We start from the raw sequence: 10030 nt of genomic DNA on the forward strand, positions 1-10030 counted from the left end.
ATTCTTGGTTTTTAGTTCATTTTATATATATATATATATATATATATATATATATATATATATATATATATATATATATATATATATATATATATATATATATATATATATATATATATATATATATATAAGGTTTAATTGATGCCAATCACTAAAAGCATGACATGTGTCTTTTTAGAATAAATTACACGAATAGTCTTTATTGTTTGCGATAATTTTGTGTTAAGTCCCAAAATATAAGTTATAAACACTTATATAAAACTTAATCCACCATCACGAACGGCAAAATTTCAACTTCCAAAACTTTTTGTGATCAAACATGATTATCAACGTAAAATTGTCATGTTCTATTAAGCCTGAAATTATTTTCGTTGCACTAAATTGAGTAATCTGTAATTTTAACTTATACAAAACTTAATCCACCATCACGAACGGCAAAATTTCAACTTCCAAAACTTTTTGTGATCAAACATGATTATCAACGTAAAATCGTCATGTTCTATTAAGCCCGAAATTATTTTCGTTGCACTAAATTGAGTAAATCTCAAATTCATCTGTAATTTTAACTTTTTCAGTGACTCATCATGGGAAGCTGCCGCCGCCACAATTTTCTTCATAAACCACCAAATATAAACATCAAATTGAATAATAGCCAAAGATTTTTCCGATTGAAATTCACCAAAATCAAAACTTCGTTGTGTTCTTCACCAACGTGTCTTACGAACCACACAAATGAGTAATTTTGAATTTTTGATATAACGCCCAAATTAGAATTAAATAACATCAATTTGTCTAGAATTCTCCAATATACAACCCAATTTATGAATCGATTCATCAATATCAACCATTGATATACCGATTCAAAATTTTCAAAATTCTCCATCATATCATTGATTTCATTAAATTCATTCATAGAGAACAAATCAAACTCCTTTTACTCAACAATAATTCATAATCAAATATCACAATATGAAGTAATCAGGAACAAAATCATCAATTCCAAATACCAAACCCAAATCAAGAACATATGAGAATTGGTTTTGAAAATAACATATGATCTAAATATGAAAGAAAAAAAATCGATCCATTACATTTTCTAGAAATCAAAGATCAAATGCAATAAAACCCACTAGTTCTCACTTCGAGATCAATGTAAGAGTCAAATCTGAAATCCAAAAATGCTTTGAGAAACCAAACGGTTATATGTAAATGTGAGGAATTAGGAAGCAACTAGATGGTTAATTGGTTATCCCTTTCTGGTGAGTAGATAGAAGCGTTGGTAACCAATGATTCCACCGGAGATTATAGCATAGTCTTTCCAACGTTGATGATGATGTTAATGACGACAATGGTGGCGATAAAGAGGGAAAGGAGGAGGATGGTGGCGATGGAGAAGACCATTGTCATCATTTGCTAAAACCCACCACCACCCTCAATTTCCAGATATGCGTGTTCGATGGATGATCAGAAACTCAACAACGGTGGCAAACACGAACGACAACTAGGGTTCTATTTTAGTAGGCGATGCATATAGGTGATAAATAAGAAGGCTCATGGCGAAGGTGGTGGTGTTAGCATCGACAAATCTAACTGGAGTAATCAGCAAAGGAAAACCCAAATCAAAGTTTGCATTTGGCACAAAGATCTGGAAAAGCAAACCGAAGATCTGGATACATAATTGTTCGTTAACCTTTTTGTCACGGGAGACAACATTTCCAATAGAGGGATGAGATTCAGTAGGTGGCCGTCTGACAATCTAAAACTCGGCAACTCTGGAAAATACAAACGACAAATAGGTTTTAGTTTTGCAGGATGGGTGAGAAAAAAAAAAGAGCTCGTGGCGGCGGTGGTTTTGGTTCAACATCTCGTGGTTTCGACAGGGCTTCTGGTGATTCCGGAGATGGCGCCTGATGGTACCGATGGCAGCACCTGGTAGTTCCTTCCTGCTGCTAAGTCTGACGGTTCATGTGGTATAGCATATTTCATTTAGAGATAAAGAGAGAATGGGGGAGAAGAATCAAATCTTGGTTTTTAGGAATGTTTTATATTATTGAGTTCATTTGATGTTGATTTGGTTTCAGATTTTTTTTAAACCTTTGTTAAATGGAATGTTTAATCATTTTAAGGACTAAATGTGTAATTTTGAATGAACCATAAGGATTGTTTATGTGAGTTAAATATGCATTACGTATAAATAAAGAAATGAGTATCTATCATTTGCTCGTTGGCTCCTACACTTGTTGCAGTAATATGTATTTTCCATTATATATATATATATATATATATATATATATATATATATATATATATATATATATATATGGGAAAACTGAATATATGGTTGTTATGTACTTAAGCTTAGGTATATAAACTTTTAAATGACATTGTTTTAAACAAAACAAATACGGTTTGATTTTCTCTTAATTTTGTTTAAATAGACTATCATTGAATTGAGTTAAATTATGGAATCAAAAAGATCAATTATATATCTTTTTATTGCAAAACATCATCGAAGTTTATAGGAAAAGTAAAAAAACAATATTTTTTAACGAATATAACTCAAATGTTTTGTCCTTTAATTGAAAAACTATATTGAATGATTTATGAAAAGCATGATTGAGTTATTGCATGTTTTTCTTCTATCTTTTCTTCTTAGTTTTCATTTAAAAATTAGTATGGCTAATTAAATGGTCATGACTTTTAATCTTTTATGTTCTTAGACATAATGAAGAAAAAGAACATAAATTTGATCGGTTTAGTAAGTCACATGATAAAAGAAGAATAGTAAACGGGATATCATGATTAGTTTGGATGTATATGGATCAAAACTACATAGTTTGGAGGGTTCTATATATATATATATATATATATATATATATATATATATATATATATATATATACACACACACACACACACACACACTAGGCGAATGTCCGTGCGTTGTGCAGAAGCATCTATATAACTAAAATATTTATATGTTTTTTTAAATATAACAATAATGTTATTGTTAAATTTGATATAATAATTCATATATTAAGGATATATAATATATTGATTATTTTGAAGAGTAAATTACACGAATGGTCCCTATAGTTTGGGGTGATTTGTGTGCTTGGTCTCTAACTTATTTGATGAAATGCATGAAAATGTGCAAATAAGGTTGTTCTAGAGACTAACATGAAATATGATGAAATGCAAGAAAAGGGAAGAGCAACAATGCTAAAAAGATGTATGAAATGGGACTAAAGGTGTGCAAAGAGGTGCACAAAATGCACCTAACAAATCTCCCCAAGCTTAACCTTTCTTGTCCTCAAGAAAGAACAAGAAACAGACAAAACAGGACGATTTCTAGATGACAGAAAGAAACTTAGAACAAAAGGGGACGGGAAGGTTCTAAGGACTAGGGATGAATGAATGCAATGCAAACAATGAAAAAAAATTATGTACAGAAGCACTAAAGAAACAAAATGTATCAAAAAGAAATTTAAGGCACAAGTAAATAATCTATACAAGTACGATCATACTTTACATCAATATTGCTCTAATCATTAATACCTAAGCAACCATCCTGCTTCCTTCCATATATCATAGACTCCCAAAGTGAGGAAGACCCGAAACGGTGTAACCCAATAATCCAACCCTAGTTTTATTAATACTTTATACCTTACTAAGCTTTATGGGCGAAAATAACATAATCCGGATCTCATGTCCTTAAGACTAGATGGCTAAGAATCAGAATCGACGCATCCTTAAGAACCCGTCACGGCGAATCAGCTTTCGCTGAAACAGTGAGCCCACCCGAAGGGGCCCAGCTCCTATGCTTTCACTTTTTCTAGAGCCACAAGTATCATATCACACAGTTCTTCGATCGCCAGATTTGACTTTGAATTGGATTTTGATTTGTACTTCGTTTTGAATTTGGATTCTCCAATCTTCATTTTTGGAATTTCTTGAGATTTCTTCGTTTTGGCACTTGAAATTCTGATTTGGGTACTAGATATGATAGTTGTACCCTTTCTTCTTTCTTGAATGTGTGTATCTGATACTTAAGCTCTCTGTCACCGCGAGGATGACGCGTGTCAACAAATAGGTCTGTGTTCTGTGGGTCCAGAGTTGCCGATAAAGATTCTTTTTAAACATTCAAAAGCAAATCATTCTAAAGCTGTTATTACTGCCCAAAAAAACGTTTCAATATAATTTCTTTTTATTATCCAAGGCTAGGGTCTCGAATTACGGTGTTTGGGTCCCCTAGTTATGACAGTTGATTCTACACTTCCGGTAACAATCCAGATGCTTCGGTATATTTTTTTTTCATTTTAATTTTTCGTTTTCCCACTTCGTGGAGTTATTGTATGTAAAGAGTGTCATCATTTCGTACATTTTTTTAAAAAAATGCATGAAAATGATGGAAAGAAAAATATTTTTGGGTTTTATAAATGCAGAATGCAAGGAAATGAAAATAAGAAAGGAGTTTTTTTTTTAAAGAACAAATGCATGCATGAATATGGATGTGAACATGCTTATGCAACATGATGAAAATGCACCTAATGTACAACTCTACCCCTCCCCAAGCATAAATGTATGCATCGTCCTCGATGCTTGGAGATGGTGGAACAACCTATTGTGGAGGAGGAGGAGGATAAGGATAGTAATCAGAGTTGCGGGTCCAAGCCCAAAAGTCCTCCCCATGCTTACGTTGACACTCTTGGTCTCAAGCGTATTGTGTGGTGAAGGCGGAAAAACTGTTGGTTAGGTTTGTGACATCTTGATGGTAAGTGTCAAGGTGGGTATCGATCGATTGGAATTGATCCAAATATTGCTAGTGATATGATGGGTGCCCAGCATGATGAGATGAGGTAGCACCACCCATGGGAGGGGAGTTTTGTGGTGTCGCCCAGTCACTCTCCTCATCTTCCTCCTCTTCCTCTTCCGTGAAGGTTCCGGGGAAGAGATATGGCTGGATTTGCCAGTTGGTGAAATTATTAGGACGCTTGAGGGCAAGGATGTCTTTGTTCTCCGGGGTGATGAGGAGCCCTGGATCGTGGTTTTGACCCATGGTCCAATTATGGTTCCCTTCCTCCTCCCGGAACATTCTCATAGATTCTAGAATTCCCGTGATCAGGTAGGTCTCACCAAGCAGGGTTTGGTGAGGTCCGGGGTATAGGGCCCGAACTGGAGCACTTTTTGCCAATAAACTAACAATGCCACCACAAGATATTTTGTCAGACCGTGATGTGCTGAGGCGGGTGAGTTTGTTGCAAAGGAAGGAGCCATAGTGAAGAATGAGATTATCGTCCGGGTGGGCCATCGCATAGAGTATTTTGAGCTCAAGGGCGCTAATGGTGCTTCTTTCTTCTCTAGGGACGACAAGTGAAGCAACGATCCTGTGGGCCACTTTCATAATAGGGTGGATGACAGATGAGGCCTTAGCAGAACTTGAGACATAGGGGAGCTGGCGCGTCAGGTGGGTCCACCACGTAAGATCACTATATCCTGGGATTCGGTAATTGGGGCCAAAGGTGTTTTCTGTGGGGACCCCAACTATGACATTGATTTGGTCTAAGGATATGGCATGGTCTCGGTTCATAAGCCGGAAGCTTAGGACACCGTGGTCCAAATCGAATAAAGATAAGAACTCGGCAGTTGGAACTTTATAGTTGAGTTCGTGGACCTTTAACAGCCCATGCCATCCAATGTTCTGGAACAGTGTGTGGACTTGATTGTAGATGTGCAACTCACGGAGGGAGGGCACATGCGTGAATTATTGGGCGGTGTGCGCGCGTTGGAGAAAGGCCTCAGGTTTGGTGGCTTGAATTAAGCCACGACAAACCACGCCACAATGTGTCGGATTGGGTGGAGATGAAGGTGGGGGTGACGTGGACCTAGGCGGCGGTGATGGGGACCTACGACGGCGGGCCGGCGATTTAGTGTGCCGAGGTCGTTTAGAACACTCACCTTCCATATGAAAAATTTGGGTTAAAGTCAAAAAGTCAACTGGTTAACGGGTCAAAAACTCAACACGAATTTGACCACCAAAATTTCGCAGGAAATTTGGTTCTTGGTGGTTTCTAAGTGATTGTCAAGTCCAATACAACCAAAATGAATGCAATTTGACCATACAAACACAAAATCCACAAGTGGAGAGTTGGAAAGATTTTACCGAATCGTTAGTGGAAAAGCGTTGTTGTTGATGAAAAACACCTTCTTCAACCTCCCCAAGCTTGCCTACATGAAGATTCAAGCACAAAAACACCAAAATTCTTAGAAAATTTCGGACCTAGGGTTTGTCAAAACCCCCCAAATCCACCATGAAAGTGAAAGAAGATGGTGTATTAGATGTAGGAGATGAAGTGGGGAAGATGAAAATCAAACCTCTTTGAAGATTTAAGCCCAAATCGTGGAGAATTAAAGGATTTTTGATGAAAATCGGACCTTGGGGGTTTCTTGGGGGAGAGAGAGTGTTTGGGAATGAATATGTGGAAGAATGAGGCAAAATCATGATTTTTAGCATTAAAACCCACAGATTCTGCTGCGCGAATGTGACATCCCCAAAATCACGGCCAGAAAAGACCGGTTTGTTTATGCTTTGTTTAAAAATCAGAGATACATTTTAAATGAAAGTGTTGCGGAATTTGTCCCAAAACAAAAATATGATAAAGATTTATCAAAAGCATTTCCATAGAAATGTATTTCATTAAAAGACTTGGGATGTCATGTTCGTACAGATCAAAAGCATAAACAGTACAATATAAGCCTTACTACATTATTTCATATCTACAGGCCTATATCCGTAATCCCTCGTCCAAAACATCACACCTATGCTCATGCGCCACTACCTGTAATACAAGAAACTGAGTGGGTCAGGCTTGGGAGCCTGGTGAGCACATAGGGTTTTCAACCCACAATAAATAAGTTTATTAATTTCATCAACCAACAATAACCCGATTACCCGTTCCCGTTATCCTCACTTTACGTCCCTAAACACCTATCATAAGGGACCTAGCCTAAGGATCATCATCGGGACGGACACTACTGCTAAGGGGATTCCTCGGCAATAAATGTCCTAAAGGCAACCATGTGGGGGATGGAGTACACCGGTGAACACATCGTTCACAAACACCTACAGGTTGCGAGCCTGATAGTGTTCCACTGGACTGTCTAGAAGAGTCCGTGGTCGTCATCCATACTCCGCTAGATGACAGAATCAACAACATCAACATCGAGGCCTCTCATCATTTTATCACACATCACCTATTACATCTACCCATGTTTTACCCCAACATTTTCGTAGATATAAAATACGTATACAGTTTAAATCATTGAAAACATGTATAACAATGTTCATCCGGCATAGATAGCAAGTATTCAGATAATATGCACACATAGCACGTAATTTATATAAAATACTTCATATCTATGTGTATGTTGAAAGTAACTATGCACTCACCTGATTAGGTGGTGACTCAGCACTCAGACAGCGCTTTGATACTCTCAAAACGATATTCCTTCGATAAAACCTAGTATCGATACCACTAGGGTTTAGTTTAACGATAACCGCGACAAATTAATTAGTCCGAGTATTATTAAGCGTTAATAATACTCGATATAACTCATAATAATAGCCAAAATAATTATTTTAAGGACCTAATAACATTCCTATAATTATTTGAAAGCTATATTAAAAATTGCGTAAGCGTAGCATACTTACAGCGAATTTTATCGAAAATCGGGACTTAATTGGAGCAGCGTTTCGAAACCGAAAAACTCCTTTTTCTCGGGACTCCGGGAGCCTCGGGGCTTCCCTAGGGTGCTAAGGGGCTTAACTAGGGCTTAGGGGAATTTATAGCACTTAGAGAGAGAAAGCTTGTAGAGAGAGAAGTGATTTTGGTGTGAAAAATGAAGAAATCTTGGCCTCCTTTTATAGCCCTGCGAGGCCTCGGTACGCTGGGCGTACCTCGGACCTACGCGGGGCGTAATCATCGGATAAGAGCGCCAGCGAAGGTCCAGCTGTCTAACACTCGGAGTAGATCATGGCGAGGGTACGCGGGGCGTACAGACTTCGGACGCGGGGCGTAAGCGAAGGGTGGCGTGTCGCAATCCGAAGCGAGGACCGTGTTCAGCAAGCGACGGTCAGGATCTTGCCACGTCATCGTTCTAGCATCAGATTTCGCAATTTCGAGTTACAACTTCAAAAATTCGTAACTTTCGCGTACGACCTCCGTTTTTGACGTTCTTTATATCCACGTGAAGGTGGGAACGTACTCTACAACTTTCGTTAAGACTTTGTCGGCTAATTTTTGCTCGATTTTAAATTTTATATTATTAACGGGCCGGGACACGATTGGTCCGTTAAATCCTCATAACTTATTCATCCGACATCCGTTTTCGCCCATATTTTTCTCGTTACGCTAGTCTCAACGAGATCTTCGATTCTCGTTTAGGTCGTGTCGGCTAAAAACCGCTCGATCTAATATTCGAATTTCGGGTTGTACACTGTTATTCTGAAACTTTGAAAAATCATAACTTCTTCATACGAAGTCAGATTTGGGCGTTCTTTTTATCGACGTTCTTAGTTTAACATATTCTACGACTTTCGTTTAGATCACTAAGGCTAAATCTCACTCTATCGTAAATTCACTATTCATGCTTCCCGGTATCGTGCCGGTTCTGTCGTGAAACTTCGACGGGTCATAACTTCTTCGTTATAACTGGCATTTCGGCGTTCCTTATATGCACGGAAACCTTGAGATATATTCTACAACTTTATGTAGAGATATCGGGATTATCTCACACTTTAATTTTGGCGCTTATTTTTATTCTTTATTAATTATACATTTATAATTAAATAATAAACACATAAACACCCATAATTCACATAATACTCAAATATTCCATCTTTATTACTTCAAAAAGAGTTACAAGAGTTGACCTAGACTATTACATTGACAAAAATTCTTAGCCCTGAAAACCCGGGCGTTACAATTCTATCCCTTTAGGATGATTCCGTCCCGGAATCATGCATCAACAAACAGATGTGGATAGCGACTCATCATGTCATCCTCTGTTTCCCAAGTGAGATTCGGCCCATTCGAATGTTTCCATCAGACTAGCACTAAGTCGACCATCTTGAGTCGTAACTTCTTAGTCTTACGGTCAACAATTGCCTCGGGCTCTTCGATCAGCCTTTTATTTTCATCCATCCTTAACTCTGAGATTGGAATTATGTCGGGAACTTCTCCCGTGAACTTCCTTAAATAACACACATGGAAGGTGTTATGAATACCATCGAGTTCTTCGGGCAATTCTAGCTTGTAAGCTTGGTTCCCAATCTTCTGAAGAACTTTGAACGGTCCAATAAACCTTGGACTCAACTTTCCTCGTTTCCCAAATCGTATAAGTCCCTTCCACGGTGAGAATTTAAGCAAAACGGAATCGCCAACTTCGAAGGTTATCGGTCGTCTTTTCTTGTCAGCATAGCTCTTCTAACGATCCTGAGCCGCTAACATTCTTTCCATAATCACCTTCAACTTCTCAGCAGTCTCATGGACTATCTCGGGGCCCATGAACTACTTCTCTCCTGCTTCAAGCCAACAAGACGGCGTACGACACTTATGTCCATACAAGGCTTGGTAAGGTGCCATCTTGATGCTCGAGTGAAAACTATTGTTGTAGGAGAATTCTACCAGAGGTAACTGCTCGTCCCAATTCCATTGGAATTCGAGGGTACATGCTCTCAGCATATCTTCCAACGTCTGAATCATTCTTTCGCTCTGATCATCAGTTTGTGGATGGTAAGCAGTACTTAAACACAACTTTGTACCCAACTCCTCTTGTAGACTCCTCCAAAACCTCGATGTGAAACGACTATCACGATCTGATACAATTGTTAGAGGGACACCGTGAAGTCTTACAATTTCCTTCACGTAAGTATTTGCGAGCTTATCCATATACCACTTCTCGTTGGCTGCTATGAAGTGTGCACTCTTGGTGAAACGATCCACGACTACCCAAATCATGTCGTGACCGT

The sequence above is a fragment of the Lactuca sativa genome, chromosome 8 (assembly GCF_002870075.4).
Source record: "Lactuca sativa cultivar Salinas chromosome 8, Lsat_Salinas_v11, whole genome shotgun sequence".
In the NCBI taxonomy this organism is placed as follows: Eukaryota; Viridiplantae; Streptophyta; class Magnoliopsida; order Asterales; family Asteraceae; genus Lactuca; species Lactuca sativa.